Genomic DNA, 18,082 nt, shown 5'->3' with positions numbered 1-18,082 from the left:
CTTCTGGGAGCCCCATCGCCGGGGGTGCAGGCGCCCCCCGCGATCGGGCTCCCAGCCGCCACCCCCGGCCCGCCCCCCTGGCTTCTGGGAGCCCCATCGCCGGGGGTGCAGGCGCCCCCCGCGATCGGGCTCCCAGCCGCCACCCCCGGCCCGCCCCCCTGGCTTCTGGGAGCCCCATCGCCGGGGGTGCAGGCGCCCCCCGCGATCGGGCTCCCAGCCGCCACCCCCGGCCCGCCCCCCTGGCTTCTGGGAGCCCCATCGCCGGGGGTGCAGGCGCCCCCCGCGATCGGGCTCCCAGCCGCCACCCCCGGCCCGCCCCCCTGGCTTCTGGGAGCCCCATCGCCGGGGGTGCAGGCGCCCCCCGCGATCGGGCTCCCAGCCGCCACCCCCGGCCCGCCCCCCTGCCTTCTGGGAGCCTTGTGGACTCACAGCCTCTTTTTGATATTGTCAGTAATATCATCTCCCCATCCGAATTTTTCAACTCCTTCTCACACGAGTGTACACCCCCAGTGTGCACACCCTCAGACGGAATAACCCCCTCTCTATTAGGAGTCACATCAGCCACTTCCTCCCTGAATATTCGGAACAATATCCCACCGTCGTTTCTACTGCCATTGACACTGATTGTCATATCCTCCTCTCCCAAGCAGAAGTTGGAAACTCTGTCATGGGGGGTGTACACCATCTGTCGTATAGAAATTAACATCGTCCTCTCCCGGGTGAACATCAGGAACAAGTCTATTAATCATTAATATTAATAATTATGTGAATATTAATAATAATTATTGATATTAATGATCACAATAAAGAGAGTAAAAATGAATACTGGTTTAAAAGGTTAACCATTTGTAATAATAATTATTAGTAATATCACTATTAATAATCATAAGATGATATTAGCAATTAATGAGACTTAAATCAATACCCAGTGATGCTGGGAATCAAATGATGATTACTATTAGGAACTAATATTATTTGATGACATTAATATTAATAATTAATTGAAAGCAGACATAATCATGTATTGAAAATCATTATCCATAATTAATAATGGTATCTTATGAATTTTTAGTATCATTGATAATTCTTAAAATCGATCATTGATGATTAATAATCATATTATTATTCCTAATTCCACAGGAAGTGTAAACCTACTTGTGATGCTGTTCTTAATATCCAGGGTCGGAAAGCAGGACTTTAGTTTTAATATCGCAGTAGGTGTACACTCACCACGTGACACTGATCCTAATATGAACGGGGGTAGAGTATCACATGACTCCAATTATAGCAATGGATGGATAGCTACGCGGTTCTATTGCTCCTAATATTCCCGGAAGAAGCCTTTGCTATTAGTCCGAATATGGCACTGAGGGGACAGCTTTTCTGAGATATAGTTCCTAGTATACGGAGTTGGAGAGGATGATAATAATTCGCAGGCTGTGTGCTCACGCCCAGTGATATTGTAATTACTATCCCGGGAGGGAGAGGATGATACTGCACTCTGTACAGCAGGAGGCGTACACCCAGTCTGGGATATTTTTCCTAATATCCATGGAGGGGAAAGGCTGATATTACTCGCAATGTGGCACAGGCTGGACATTCACCCTATTTCATCCTTCTCAATATTCCAAAGCCGAGAGACAGATATTAATCTCAGTATCACAGACACTGGAAAACCCCTTGTGATACTCTTCCAAATATCCAGATCAGGTTGCAAGGAGCCACCCACGGAGGGCGCCCCTGGCTTCTGGGAGCCCCATCGCGGGGAGATCAGACACGCCCCCCGATCGGGCACACAGCCACCACCCCCGGCCCGCCCCCCTGGCTTCTGGGAGCCCCATCGCCGGGGGTGCAGGCACGCCCCCCGATCGGGCTCCCAGCCGCCACCCCCGGCCCGCCCCCCTGGCTTCTGGGAGCCCCATCGCCGGGGGTGCAGGCACCCCCCGCGATCGGGCTCCCAGCCGCCACCCCCGGCCCGCCCCCCTGGCTTCTGGGAGCCCCATCGCCGGGGGTGCAGGCACCCCCCGCGATCGGGCTCCCAGCCGCCAACCCCGGCCCGCCCCCCTGGCTTCTGGGAGCCCCATCGCCGGGGGTGCAGGCACCCCCCGCGATCGGGCTCCCAGCCGCCACCCCCGGCCCGCCCCCCTGGCTTCTGGGAGCCCCATCGCCGGGGGTGCAGGCACCCCCCGCGATCGGGCTCCCAGCCGCCACCCCCGGCCCGCCCCCCTGGCTTCTGGGAGCCCCATCGCCGGGGGTGCAGGCACCCCCCGCGATCGGGCTCCCAGCCGCCACCCCCGGCCCGCCCCCCTGGCTTCTGGGAGCCCCATCGCCGGGGGTGCAGGCACCCCCCGCGATCGGGCTCCCAGCCGCCACCCCCGGCCCGCCCCCCTGGCTTCTGGGAGCCCCATCGCCGGGGGTGCAGGCACCCCCCGCGATCGGGCTCCCAGCCGCCACCCCCGGCCCGCCCCCCTGGCTTCTGGGAGCCCCATCGCCGGGGGTGCAGGCACCCCCCGCGATCGGGCTCCCAGCCGCCACCCCCGGCCCGCCCCCCTGGCTTCTGGGAGCCCCATCGCCGGGGGTGCAGGCACCCCCCGCGATCGGGCTCCCAGCCGCCACCCCCGGCCCGCCCCCCTGGCTTCTGGGAGCCCCATCGCCGGGGGTGCAGGCACCCCCCGCGATCGGGCTCCCAGCCGCCACCCCCGGCCCGCCCCCCTGGCTTCTGGGAGCCCCATCGCCGGGGGTGCAGGCACCCCCCGCGATCGGGCTCCCAGCCGCCACCCCCGGCCCGCCCCCCTGGCTTCTGGGAGCCCCATCGCCGGGGGTGCAGGCACCCCCCGCGATCGGGCTCCCAGCCGCCACCCCCGGCCCGCCCCCCTGGCTTCTGGGAGCCCCATCGCCGGGGGTGCAGGCACCCCCCGCGATCGGGATCCCAGCCGCCACCCCCGGCCCGCCCCCCTGGCTTCTGGGAGCCCCATCGCCGGGGGTGCAGGCACCCCCCGCGATCGGGCTCCCAGCCGCCACCCCCGGCCCGCCCCCCTGGCTTCTGGGAGCCCCATCGCCGGGGGTGCAGGCACCCCCCGCGATCGGGCTCCCAGCCGCCACCCCCGGCCCGCCCCCCTGGCTTCTGGGAGCCCCATCGCCGGGGGTGCAGGCACCCCCCGCGATCGGGCTCCCAGCCGCCACCCCCGGCCCGCCCCCCTGGCTTCTGGGAGCCCCATCGCCGGGGGTGCAGGCACCCCCCGCGATCGGGCTCCCAGCCGCCACCCCCGGCCCGCCCCCCTGCCTTCTGGGAGCCTTGTGGACTCACAGCCTCTTTTTGATATTGTCAGTAATATCATCTCCCCATCCGAATTTTTCAACTCCTTCTCACACGAGTGTACACCCCCAGTGTGCACACCCTCAGACGGAATAACCCCCTCTCTATTAGGAGTCACATCAGCCACTTCCTCCCTGAATATTCGGAACAATATCCCACCGTCGTTTCTACTGCCATTGACACTGATTGTCATATCCTCCTCTCCCAAGCAGAAGTTGGAAACTCTGTCATGGGGGGTGTACACCATCTGTCGTATAGAAATTAACATCGTCCTCTCCCGGGTGAACATCAGGAACAAGTCTATTAATCATTAATATTAATAATTATGTGAATATTAATAATAATTATTGATATTAATGATCACAATAAAGAGAGTAAAAATGAATACTGGTTTAAAAAGGTTAACCATTTGTAATAATAATTATTAGTAATATCACTATTAATAATCATAAGATGATATTAGCAATTAATGAGACTTAAATCAATACCCAGTGATGCTGGGAATCAAATGATGATTACTATTAGGAACTAATATTATTTGATGACATTAATATTAATAATTAATTGAAAGCAGACATAATCATGTATTGAAAATCATTATCCATAATTAATAATGGTATCTTATGAATTTTTAGTATCATTGATAATTCTTAAAATCGATCATTGATGATTAATAATCATATTATTATTCCTAATTCCACAGGAAGTGTAAACCTACTTGTGATGCTGTTCTTAATATCCAGGGTCGGAAAGCAGGACTTTAGTTTTAATATCGCAGTAGGTGTACACTCACCACGTGACACTGATCCTAATATGAACGGGGGTAGAGTATCACATGACTCCAATTATAGCAATGGATGGATAGCTACGCGGTTCTATTGCTCCTAATATTCCCGGAAGAAGCCTTTGCTATTAGTCCGAATATGGCACTGAGGGGACAGCTTTTCTGAGATATAGTTCCTAGTATACGGAGTTGGAGAGGATGATAATAATTCGCAGGCTGTGTGCTCACGCCCAGTGATATTGTAATTACTATCCCGGGAGGGAGAGGATGATACTGCACTCTGTACAGCAGGAGGCGTACACCCAGTCTGGGATATTTTTCCTAATATCCATGGAGGGGACAGGCTGATATTACTCGCAATGTGGCACAGGCTGGACATTCACCCTATTTCATCCTTCTCAATATTCCAAAGCCGAGAGACAGATATTAATCTCAGTATCACAGACACTGGAAAACCCCTTGTGATACTCTTCCAAATATCCAGATCAGGTTGCAAGGAGCCACCCACGGAGGGCGCCCCTGGCTTCTGGGAGCCCCATCGCGGGGAGATCAGACACGCCCCCCGATCGGGCACACAGCCACCACCCCCGGCCCGCCCCCCTGGCTTCTGGGAGCCCCATCGCCGTGGGTGCAGGCACGCCCCCCGATCGGGCTCCCAGCCGCCACCGCCGGCCCGCCCCCCTGGCCTCTGGGAGCCCCATCGCCGGGGGTGCAGGCACCCCCCGCGATCGGGCTCCCAGCCGCCACCCCCGGCCCGCCCCCCTGGCCTCTGGGAGCCCCATCGCCGGGGGTGCAGGCACCCCCCGCGATCGGGCTCCCAGCCGCCACCCCCGGCCCGCCCCCCTGGCCTCTGGGAGCCCCATCGCCGGGGGTGCAGGCACCCCCCGCGATCGGGCTCCCAGCCGCCACCCCCGGCCCGCCCCCCTGGCCTCTGGGAGCCCCATCGCCGGGGGTGCAGGCACCCCCCGCGATCGGGCTCCCAGCCGCCACCCCCGGCCCGCCCCCCTGGCCTCTGGGAGCCCCATCGCCGGGGGTGCAGGCACCCCCCGCGATCGGGCTCCCAGCCGCCACCCCCGGCCCGCCCCCCTGGCCTCTGGGAGCCCCATCGCCGGGGGTGCAGGCACCCCCCGCGATCGGGCTCCCAGCCGCCACCCCCGGCCCGCCCCCCTGGCCTCTGGGAGCCCCATCGCCGGGGGTGCAGGCACCCCCCGCGATCGGGCTCCCAGCCGCCACCCCCGGCCCGCCCCCCTGGCCTCTGGGAGCCCCATCGCCGGGGGTGCAGGCACCCCCCGCGATCGGGCTCCCAGCCGCCACCCCCGGCCCGCCCCCCTGGCCTCTGGGAGCCCCATCGCCGGGGGTGCAGGCACCCCCCCGCGATCGGGCTCCCAGCCGCCACCCCCCGGCCCGCCCCCCCTGGCCTCTGGGAGCCCCATCGCCGGGGGTGCAGGCACCCCCCGCGATCGGGCTCCCAGCCGCCACCCCCGGCCCGCCCCCCTGGCCTCTGGGAGCCCCATCGCCGGGGGTGCAGGCACCCCCCGCGATCGGGCTCCCAGCCGCCACCCCCGGCCCGCCCCCCTGGCCTCTGGGAGCCCCATCGCCGGGGGTGCAGGCACCCCCCGCGATCGGGCTCCCAGCCGCCACCCCCCGGCCCGCCCCCCTGGCCTCTGGGAGCCCCATCGCCGGGGGTGCAGGCACCCCCCGCGATCGGGCTCCCAGCCGCCACCCCCGGCCCGCCCCCCTGGCCTCTGGGAGCCCCATCGCCGGGGGTGCAGGCACCCCCCGCGATCGGGCTCCCAGCCGCCACCCCCGGCCCGCCCCCCTGGCCTCTGGGAGCCCCATCGCCGGGGGTGCAGGCACCCCCCGCGATCGGGCTCCCAGCCGCCACCCCCGGCCCGCCCCCCTGGCCTCTGGGAGCCCCATCGCCGGGGGTGCACGCACCCCCCGCGATCGGGCTCCCAGCCGCCACCCCCGGCCCGCCCCCCTGGCCTCTGGGAGCCCCATCGCCGGGGGTGCACGCACCCCCCGCGATCGGGCTCCCAGCCGCCACCCCCGGCCCGCCCCCCTGGCCTCTGGGAGCCCCATCGCCGGGGGTGCACGCACCCCCCGCGATCGGGCTCCCAGCCGCCACCCCCGGCCCGCCCCCCTGGCCTCTGGGAGCCCCATCGCCGGGGGTGCACGCACCCCCCGCGATCGGGCTCCCAGCCGCCACCCCCGGCCCGCCCCCCTGGCCTCTGGGAGCCCCATCGCCGGGGGTGCACGCACCCCCCGCGATCGGGCTCCCAGCCGCCACCCCCGGCCCGCCCCCCTGGCCTCTGGGAGCCCCATCGCCGGGGGTGCACGCACCCCCCGCGATCGGGCTCCCAGCCGCCACCCCCGGCCCGCCCCCCTGGCCTCTGGGAGCCCCATCGCCGGGGGTGCAGGCACCCCCCGCGATCGGGCTCCCAGCCGCCACCCCCGGCCCGCCCCCCTGGCCTCTGGGAGCCCCATCGCCGGGGGTGCAGGCACCCCCCCGCGATCGGGCTCCCAGCCGCCACCCCCGGCCCGCCCCCCTGGCCTCTGGGAGCCCCATCGCCGGGGGTGCAGGCACCCCCCGCGATCGGGCTCCCAGCCGCCACCCCCCGGCCCGCCCCCCTGGCCTCTGGGAGCCCCATCGCCGGGGGTGCAGGCACCCCCCGCGATCGGGCTCCCAGCCGCCACCCCCGGCCCGCCCCCCTGGCTTCTGGGAGCCTTGTGGACTCACAGCCTCTTTTTGATATTGTCAGTAATATCATCTCCCCATCCGAATTTTTCAACTCCTTCTCACACGAGTGTACACCCCCAGTGTGCACACCCTCAGACGGAATAACCCCCTCTCTATTAGGAGTCACATCAGCCACTTCCTCCCTGAATATTCGGAACAATATCCCACCGTCGTTTCTACTGCCATTGACACTGATTGTCATATCCTCCTCTCCCAAGCAGAAGTTGGAAACTCTGTCATGGGGGGTGTACACCATCTGTCGTATAGAAATTAACATCGTCCTCTCCCGGGTGAACATCAGGAACAAGTCTATTAATCATTAATATTAATAATTATGTGAATATTAATAATAATTATTGATATTAATGATCACAATAAAGAGAGTAAAAATGAATACTGGTTTAAAAGGTTAACCATTTGTAATAATAATTATTAGTAATATCACTATTAATAATCATAAGATGATATTAGCAATTAATGAGACTTAAATCAATACCCAGTGATGCTGGGAATCAAATGATGATTACTATTAGGAACTAATATTATTTGATGACATTAATATTAATAATTAATTGAAAGCAGACATAATCATGTATTGAAAATCATTATCCATAATTAATAATGGTATCTTATGAATTTTTAGTATCATTGATAATTCTTAAAATCGATCATTGATGATTAATAATCATATTATTATTCCTAATTCCACAGGAAGTGTAAACCTACTTGTGATGCTGTTCTTAATATCCAGGGTCGGAAAGCAGGACTTTAGTTTTAATATCGCAGTAGGTGTACACTCACCACGTGACACTGATCCTAATATGAACGGGGGTAGAGTATCACATGACTCCAATTATAGCAATGGATGGATAGCTACGCGGTTCTATTGCTCCTAATATTCCCGGAAGAAGCCTTTGCTATTAGTCCGAATATGGCACTGAGGGGACAGCTTTTCTGAGATATAGTTCCTAGTATACGGAGTTGGAGAGGATGATAATAATTCGCAGGCTGTGTGCTCACGCCCAGTGATATTGTAATTACTATCCCGGGAGGGAGAGGATGATACTGCACTCTGTACAGCAGGAGGCGTACACCCAGTCTGGGATATTTTTCCTAATATCCATGGAGGGGACAGGCTGATATTACTCGCAATGTGGCACAGGCTGGACATTCACCCTATTTCATCCTTCTCAATATTCCAAAGCCGAGAGACAGATATTAATCTCAGTATCACAGACACTGGAAAACCCCTTGTGATACTCTTCCAAATATCCAGATCAGGTTGCAAGGAGCCACCCACGGAGGGCGCCCCTGGCTTCTGGGAGCCCCATCGCGGGAGATCAGACACGCCCCCCGATCGGGCACACAGCCACCACCCCCGGCCCGCCCCCCTGGCTTCTGGGAGCCCCATCGCCGTGGGTGCAGGCACGCCCCCCGATCGGGCTCCCAGCCGCCACCGCCGGCCCGCCCCCCTGGCTTCTGGGAGCCCCATCGCCGGGGGTGCAGGTACGCCCCCCGATCGGGCTCCCAGCCGCCACCCCCGGCCCGCCCCCCTGGCTTCTGGGAGCCCCATCGCCGGGGGTGCAGGCACCCCCCGCGATCGGGCTCCCAGCCGCCACCCCCGGCCCGCCCCCCTGGCTTCTGGGAGCCCCATCGCCGGGGGTGCAGGCACCCCCCGCGATCGGGCTCCCAGCCGCCACCCCCGGCCCGCCCCCCCTGGCTTCTGGGAGCCCCATCGCCGGGGGTGCAGGCACCCCCCGCGATCGGGCTCCCAGCCGCCACCCCCGGCCCGCCCCCTGGCTTCTGGGAGCCCCATCGCCGGGGGTGCAGGCACCCCCGGCGATCGGGCTCCCAGCCGCCACCCCCGGCCCGCCCCCCTGGCTTCTGGGAGCCCCATCGCCGGGGGTGCAGGCACCCCCCGCGATCGGGCTCCCAGCCGCCACCCCCGGCCCGCCCCCCTGGCTTCTGGGAGCCCCATCGCCGGGGGTGCAGGCACCCCCCGCGATCGGGCTCCCAGCCGCCACCCCCGGCCCGCCCCCCTGGCTTCTGGGAGCCCCATCGCCGGGGGTGCAGGCACCCCCCGCGATCGGGCTCCCAGCCGCCACCCCCGGCCCGCCCCCCTGGCTTCTGGGAGCCCCATCGCCGGGGGTGCAGGCACCCCCCCGCGATCGGGCTCCCAGCCGCCACCCCCGGCCCGCCCCCCTGGCTTCTGGGAGCCCCATCGCCGGGGGTGCAGGCACCCCCCGCGATCGGGCTCCCAGCCGCCACCCCCGGCCCGCCCCCCTGGCTTCTGGGAGCCCCATCGCCGGGGGTGCAGGCACCCCCCGCGATCGGGCTCCCAGCCGCCACCCCCGGCCCGCCCCCCTGGCTTCTGGGAGCCCCATCGCCGGGGGTGCAGGCACCCCCCGCGATCGGGCTCCCAGCCGCCACCCCCGGCCCGCCCCCCTGGCTTCTGGGAGCCCCATCGCCGGGGGTGCAGGCACCCCCCGCGATCGGGCTCCCAGCCGCCACCCCCGGCCCGCCCCCCTGGCTTCTGGGAGCCCCATCGCCGGGGGTGCAGGCACCCCCCGCGATCGGGCTCCCAGCCGCCACCCCCGGCCCGCCCCCCTGGCTTCTGGGAGCCCCATCGCCGGGGGTGCAGGCACCCCCCGCGATCGGGCTCCCAGCCGCCACCCCCGGCCCGCCCCCCTGGCTTCTGGGAGCCCCATCGCCGGGGGTGCAGGCACCCCCCGCGATCGGGCTCCCAGCCGCCACCCCCGGCCCGCCCCCCTGGCTTCTGGGAGCCCCATCGCCGGGGGTGCAGGCACCCCCCGCGATCGGGCTCCCAGCCGCCACCCCCCGGCCCGCCCCCCTGGCTTCTGGGAGCCCCATCGCCGGGGGTGCAGGCACCCCCCGCGATCGGGCTCCCAGCCGCCACCCCCGGCCCGCCCCCCTGGCTTCTGGGAGCCCCATCGCCGGGGGTGCAGGCACCCCCCGCGATCGGGCTCCCAGCCGCCACCCCCGGCCCGCCCCCCTGGCTTCTGGGAGCCCCATCGCCGGGGGTGCAGGCACCCCCCGCGATCGGGCTCCCAGCCGCCACCCCCGGCCCGCCCCCCTGGCTTCTGGGAGCCCCATCGCCGGGGGTGCAGGCACCCCCCGCGATCGGGCTCCCAGCCGCCACCCCCGGCCCGCCCCCCTGGCTTCTGGGAGCCCCATCGCCGGGGGTGCAGGCACCCCCCGCGATCGGGCTCCCAGCCGCCACCCCCGGCCCGCCCCCCTGCCTTCTGGGAGCCTTGTGGACTCACAGCCTCTTTTTGATATTGTCAGTAATATCATCTCCCCATCCGAATTTTTCAACTCCTTCTCACACGAGTGTACACCCCCAGTGTGTACACCCTCAGACGGAATAACCCCCTCTCTATTAGGAGTCACATCAGCCACTTCCTCCCTGAATATTCGGAACAATATCCCACCGTCGTTTCTACTGCCATTGACACTGATTGTCATATCCTCCTCTCCCAAGCAGAAGTTGGAAACTCTGTCATGGGGGGTGTACACCATCTGTCGTATAGAAATTAACATCGTCCTCTCCCGGGTGAACATCAGGAACAAGTCTATTAATCATTAATATTAATAATTATGTGAATATTAATAATAATTATTGATATTAATGATCACAATAAAGAGAGTAAAAATGAATACTGGTTTAAAAGGTTAACCATTTGTAATAATAATTATTAGTAATATCACTATTAATAATCATAAGATGATATTAGCAATTAATGAGACTTAAATCAATACCCAGTGATGCTGGGAATCAAATGATGATTACTATTAGGAACTAATATTATTTGATGACATTAATATTAATAATTAATTGAAAGCAGACATAATCATGTATTGAAAATCATTATCCATAATTAATAATGGTATCTTATGAATTTTTAGTATCATTGATAATTCTTAAAATCGATCATTGATGATTAATAATCATATTATTATTCCTAATTCCACAGGAAGTGTAAACCTACTTGTGATGCTGTTCTTAATATCCAGGGTCGGAAAGCAGGACTTTAGTTTTAATATCGCAGTAGGTGTACACTCACCACGTGACACTGATCCTAATATGAACGGGGTAGAGTATCACATGACTCCAATTATAGCAATGGATGGATAGCTACGCGGTTCTATTGCTCCTAATATTCCCGGAAGAAGCCTTTGCTATTAGTCCGAATATGGCACTGAGGGGACAGCTTTTCTGAGATATAGTTCCTAGTATACGGAGTTGGAGAGGATGATAATAATTCGCAGGCTGTGTGCTCACGCCCAGTGATATTGTAATTACTATCCCGGGAGGGAGAGGATGATACTGCACTCTGTACAGCAGGAGGCGTACACCCAGTCTGGGATATTTTTCCTAATATCCATGGAGGGGACAGGCTGATATTACTCGCAATGTGGCACAGGCTGGACATTCACCCTATTTCATCCTTCTCAATATTCCAAAGCCGAGAGACAGATATTAATCTCAGTATCACAGACACTGGAAAACCCCTTGTGATACTCTTCCAAATATCCAGATCAGGTTGCAAGGAGCCACCCACGGAGGGCGCCCCTGGCTTCTGGGAGCCCCATCGCGGGGAGATCAGACACGCCCCCCGATCGGGCACACAGCCACCACCCCCGGCCCGCCCCCCTGGCTTCTGGGAGCCCCATCGCCGGGGGTGCAGGCACGCCCCCCGATCGGGCTCCCAGCCGCCACCCCCGGCCCGCCCCCCTGGCTTCTGGGAGCCCCATCGCCGGGGGTGCAGGCACCCCCCGCGATCGGGCTCCCAGCCGCCACCCCCGGCCCGCCCCCCTGGCTTCTGGGAGCCCCATCGCCGGGGGTGCAGGCACCCCCCGCGATCGGGCTCCCAGCCGCCACCCCCGGCCCGCCCCCCCTGGCTTCTGGGAGCCCCATCGCCGGGGGTGCAGGCACCCCCCGCGATCGGGCTCCCAGCCGCCACCCCCGGCCCGCCCCCCTGGCTTCTGGGAGCCCCATCGCCGGGGGTGCAGGCACCCCCCGCGATCGGGCTCCCAGCCGCCACCCCCGGCCCGCCCCCCTGGCTTCTGGGAGCCCCATCGCCGGGGGTGCAGGCACCCCCCGCGATCGGGCTCCCAGCCGCCACCCCCGGCCCGCCCCCCTGGCTTCTGGGAGCCCCATCGCCGGGGGTGCAGGCACCCCCCGCGATCGGGCTCCCAGCCGCCACCCCCGGCCCGCCCCCCTGGCTTCTGGGAGCCCCATCGCCGGGGGTGCAGGCACCCCCCGCGATCGGGCTCCCAGCCGCCACCCCCGGCCCGCCCCCCTGGCTTCTGGGAGCCCCATCGCCGGGGGTGCAGGCACCCCCCGCGATCGGGCTCCCAGCCGCCACCCCCGGCCCGCCCCCCTGGCTTCTGGGAGCCCCATCGCCGGGGGTGCAGGCACCCCCCGCGATCGGGCTCCCAGCCGCCACCCCCGGCCCGCCCCCCTGGCTTCTGGGAGCCCCATCGCCGGGGGTGCAGGCACCCCCCGCGATCGGGCTCCCAGCCGCCACCCCCGGCCCGCCCCCCTGGCTTCTGGGAGCCCCATCGCCGGGGGTGCAGGCACCCCCCGCGATCGGGCTCCCAGCCGCCACCCCCGGCCCGCCCCCCTGGCTTCTGGGAGCCCCATCGCCGGGGGTGCAGGCACCCCCCGCGATCGGGCTCCCAGCCGCCACCCCCGGCCCGCCCCCCTGGCTTCTGGGAGCCCCATCGCCGGGGGTGCAGGCACCCCCCGCGATCGGGCTCCCAGCCGCCACCCCCGGCCCGCCCCCCTGGCTTCTGGGAGCCCCATCGCCGGGGGTGCAGGCACCCCCCGCGATCGGGCTCCCAGCCGCCACCCCCGGCCCGCCCCCCTGGCTTCTGGGAGCCCCATCGCCGGGGGTGCAGGCACCCCCCGCGATCGGGCTCCCAGCCGCCACCCCCGGCCCGCCCCCCTGGCTTCTGGGAGCCCCATCGCCGGGGGTGCAGGCACCCCCCGCGATCGGGCTCCCAGCCGCCACCCCCGGCCCGCCCCCCTGGCTTCTGGGAGCCCCATCGCCGGGGGTGCAGGCACCCCCCGCGATCGGGCTCCCAGCCGCCACCCCCGGCCCGCCCCCCTGCCTTCTGGGAGCCTTGTGGACTCACAGCCTCTTTTTGATATTGTCAGTAATATCATCTCCCCATCCGAATTTTTCAACTCCTTCTCACACGAGTGTACACCCCCAGTGTGCACACCCTCAGACGGAATAACCCCCTCTCTATTAGGAGTCACATCAGCCACTTCCTCCCTGAATATTCGGAACAATATCCCACCGTCGTTTCTACTGCCATTGACACTGATTGTCATATCCTCCTCTCCCAAGCAGAAGTTGGAAACTCTGTCATGGGGGGTGTACACCATCTGTCGTATAGAAATTAACATCGTCCTCTCCCGGGTGAACATCAGGAACAAGTCTATTAATCATTAATATTAATAATTATGTGAATATTAATAATAATTATTGATATTAATGATCACAATAAAGAGAGTAAAAATGAATACTGGTTTAAAAGGTTAACCATTTGTAATAATAATTATTAGTAATATCACTATTAATAATCATAAGATGATATTAGCAATTAATGAGACTTAAATCAATACCCAGTGATGCTGGGAATCAAATGATGATTACTATTAGGAACTAATATTATTTGATGACATTAATATTAATAATTAATTGAAAGCAGACATAATCATGTATTGAAAATCATTATCCATAATTAATAATGGTATCTTATGAATTTTTAGTATCATTGATAATTCTTAAAATCGATCATTGATGATTAATAATCATATTATTATTCCTAATTCCACAGGAAGTGTAAACCTACTTGTGATGCTGTTCTTAATATCCAGGGTCGGAAAGCAGGACTTTAGTTTTAATATCGCAGTAGGTGTACACTCACCACGTGACACTGATCCTAATATGAACGGGGGTAGAGTATCACATGACTCCAATTATAGCAATGGATGGATAGCTACGCGGTTCTATTGCTCCTAATATTCCCGGAAGAAGCCTTTGCTATTAGTCCGAATATGGCACTGAGGGGACAGCTTTTCTGAGATATAGTTCCTAGTATACGGAGTTGGAGAGGATGATAATAATTCGCAGGCTGTGTGCTCACGCCCAGTGATATTGTAATTACTATCCCGGGAGGGAGAGGATGATACTGCACTCTGTACAGCAGGAGGCGTACACCCAGTCTGGGATATTTTTCCTAATATCCATGGAGGGGACAGGCTGATATTACTCGCAATGTGGCACAGGCTGGACATTCACCCTATTTCATCCTTCTCAATATTCCAAAGCCGAGAGACAGATATTAATCTCAGTATCACAGACACTGGAAAACCCCTTGTGATACTCTTCCAAATATCCAGATCAGGTTGCAAGGAGCCACCCACGGAGGGCGCCCCTGGCTTCTGGGAGCCCCATCGCGGGGAGATCAGACACGCCCCCCGATCGGGCACACAGCCACCACCCCCGGCCCGCCCCCCTGGCTTCTGGGAGCCCCATCGCCGTGGGTGCAGGCACGCCCCCCGATCGGGCTCCCAGCCGCCACCGCCGGCCCGCCCCCCTGGCTTCTGGGAGCCCCATCGCCGGGGGTGCAGGCACACCCCCGGTCGGGCTCCCAGCCGCCACCCCCGGCCCGCCCCCCTGGCTTCTGGGAGCCCCATCGCCGGGGGTGCAGGCACCCCCCGCGATCGGGCTCCCAGCCGCCACCCCCGGCCCGCCCCCCTGGCTTCTGGGAGCCCCATCGCCGGGGGTGCAGGCACCCCCCGCGATCGGGCTCCCAGCCGCCACCCCCGGCCCGCCCCCCTGGCTTCTGGGAGCCCCATCGCCGGGGGTGCAGGCACCCCCCGCGATCGGGCTCCCAGCCGCCACCCCCGGCCCGCCCCCCTGGCTTCTGGGAGCCCCATCGCCGGGGGTGCAGGCACCCCCCGCGATCGGGCTCCCAGCCGCCACCCCCGGCCCGCCCCCCTGGCTTCTGGGAGCCCATCGCCGGGGGTGCAGGCACCCCCCGCGATCGGGCTCCCAGCCGCCACCCCCGGCCCGCCCCCCTGGCTTCTGGGAGCCCCATCGCCGGGGGTGCAGGCACCCCCCGCGATCGGGCTCCCAGCCGCCACCCCCGGCCCGCCCCCCTGGCTTCTGGGAGCCCCATCGCCGGGGGTGCAGGCACCCCCCGCGATCGGGCTCCCAGCCGCCACCCCCGGCCCGCCCCCCTGGCTTCTGGGAGCCCCATCGCCGGGGGTGCAGGCACCCCCCGCGATCGGGCTCCCAGCCGCCACCCCCGGCCCGCCCCCCTGGCTTCTGGGAGCCCCATCGCCGGGGGTGCAGGCACCCCCCGCGATCGGGCTCCCAGCCGCCACCCCCGGCCCGCCCCCCTGGCTTCTGGGAGCCCCATCGCCGGGGGTGCAGGCACCCCCCGCGATCGGGCTCCCAGCCGCCACCCCCGGCCCGCCCCCCTGGCTTCTGGGAGCCCCATCGCCGGGGGTGCAGGCACCCCCCGCGATCGGGCTCCCAGCCGCCACCCCCGGCCCGCCCCCCTGGCTTCTGGGAGCCCCATCGCCGGGGGTGCAGGCACCCCCCGCGATCGGGCTCCCAGCCGCCACCCCCGGCCCGCCCCCCTGGCTTCTGGGAGCCCCATCGCCGGGGGTGCAGGCACCCCCCGCGATCGGGCTCCCAGCCGCCACCCCCGGCCCGCCCCCCTGGCTTCTGGGAGCCCCATCGCCGGGGGTGCAGGCACCCCCCGCGATCGGGCTCCCAGCCGCCACCCCCGGCCCGCCCCCCTGGCTTCTGGGAGCCCCATCGCCGGGGGTGCAGGCACCCCCCGCGATCGGGCTCCCAGCCGCCACCCCCGGCCCGCCCCCCTGGCTTCTGGGAGCCCCATCGCCGGGGGTGCAGGCACCCCCCGCGATCGGGCTCCCAGCCGCCACCCCCGGCCCGCCCCCCTGGCTTCTGGGAGCCCCATCGCCGGGGGTGCAGGCACCCCCCGCGATCGGGCTCCCAGCCGCCACCCCCGGCCCGCCCCCCTGGCTTCTGGGAGCCCCATCGCCGGGGGTGCAGGCACCCCCCGCGATCGGGCTCCCAGCCGCCACCCCCGGCCCGCCCCCCTGCCTTCTGGGAGCCTTGTGGACTCACAGCCTCTTTTTGATATTGTCAGTAATATCATCTCCCCATCCGAATTTTTCAACTCCTTCTCACACGAGTGTACACCCCCAGTGTGTACACCCTCAGACGGAATAACCCCCTCTCTATTAGGAGTCACATCAGCCACTTCCTCCCTGAATATTCGGAACAATATCCCACCGTCGTTTCTACTGCCATTGACACTGATTGTCATATCCTCCTCTCCCAAGCAGAAGTTGGAAACTCTGTCATGGGGGGTGTACACCATCTGTCGTATAGAAATTAACATCGTCCTCTCCCGGGTGAACATCAGGAACAAGTCTATTAATCATTAATATTAATAATTATGTGAATATTAATAATAATTATTGATATTAATGATCACAATAAAGAGAGTAAAAATGAATACTGGTTTAAAAGGTTAACCATTTGTAATAATAATTATTAGTAATATCACTATTAATAATCATAAGATGATATTAGCAATTAATGAGACTTAAATCAATACCCAGTGATGCTGGGAATCAAATGATGATTACTATTAGGAACTAATATTATTTGATGACATTAATATTAATAATTAATTGAAAGCAGACATAATCATGTATTGAAATCATTATCCATAATTAATAATGGTATCTTATGAATTTTTAGTATCATTGATAATCTTAAAATCGATCATTGATGATTAATAATCATATTATTATTCCTAATTCCACAGGAAGTGTAAACCTACTTGTGATGCTGTTCTTAATATCCAGGGTCGGAAAGCAGGACTTTAGTTTTAATATCGCAGTAGGTGTACACTCACCACGTGACACTGATCCTAATATGAACGGGGGTAGAGTATCACATGACTCCAATTATAGCAATGGATGGATAGCTACGCGGTTCTATTGCTCCTAATATTCCCGGAAGAAGCCTTTGCTATTAGTCCGAATATGGCACTGAGGGACAGCTTTTCTGAGATATAGTTCCTAGTATACGGAGTTGGAGAGGATGATAATAATTCGCAGGCTGTGTGCTCACGCCCAGTGATATTGTAATTACTATCCCGGGAGGGAGAGGATGATACTGCACTCTGTACAGCAGGAGGCGTACACCCAGTCTGGGATATTTTTCCTAATATCCATGGAGGGGACAGGCTGATATTACTCGCAATGTGGCACAGGCTGGACATTCACCCTATTTCATCCTTCTCAATATTCCAAAGCCGAGAGACAGATATTAATCTCAGTATCACAGACACTGGAAAACCCCTTGTGATACTCTTCCAAATATCCAGATCAGGTTGCAAGGAGCCACCCACGGAGGGCGCCCCTGGCTTCTGGGAGCCCCATCGCGGGGAGATCAGACACGCCCCCCGATCGGGCACACAGCCACCACCCCCGGCCCGCCCCCCTGGCTTCTGGGAGCCCCATCGCCGGGGGTGCAGGCACGCCCCCCGATCGGGCTCCCAGCCGCCACCCCCGGCCCGCCCCCCTGGCTTCTGGGAGCCCCATCGCCGGGGGTGCAGGCACCCCCCGCGATCGGGCTCCCAGCCGCCACCCCCGGCCCGCCCCCCTGGCTTCTGGGAGCCCCATCGCCGGGGGTGCAGGCACCCCCCGCGATCGGGCTCCCAGCCGCCACCCCCGGCCCGCCCCCCTGGCTTCTGGGAGCCCCATCGCCGGGGGTGCAGGCACCCCCCGCGATCGGGCTCCCAGCCGCCACCCCCGGCCCGCCCCCTGGCTTCTGGGAGCCCCATCGCCGGGGGTGCAGGCACCCCCCGCGATCGGGCTCCCAGCCGCCACCCCCGGCCCGCCCCCCTGGCTTCTGGGAGCCCCATCGCCGGGGGTGCAGGCACCCCCCGCGATCGGGCTCCCAGCCGCCACCCCCGGCCCGCCCCCCTGGCTTCTGGGAGCCCCATCGCCGGGGGTGCAGGCACCCCCCGCGATCGGGCTCCCAGCCGCCACCCCCGGCCCGCCCCCCTGGCTTCTGGGAGCCCCATCGCCGGGGGTGCAGGCACCCCCCGCGATCGGGCTCCCAGCCGCCACCCCCGGCCCGCCCCCCTGGCT

The sequence above is a fragment of the Macaca fascicularis genome, chromosome 9 (genome assembly GCF_037993035.2).
Source record: "Macaca fascicularis isolate 582-1 chromosome 9, T2T-MFA8v1.1".
Lineage (NCBI taxonomy): Eukaryota > Metazoa > Chordata > Mammalia > Primates > Cercopithecidae > Macaca > Macaca fascicularis.
This window is presented reverse-complemented; position numbering follows the sequence as displayed.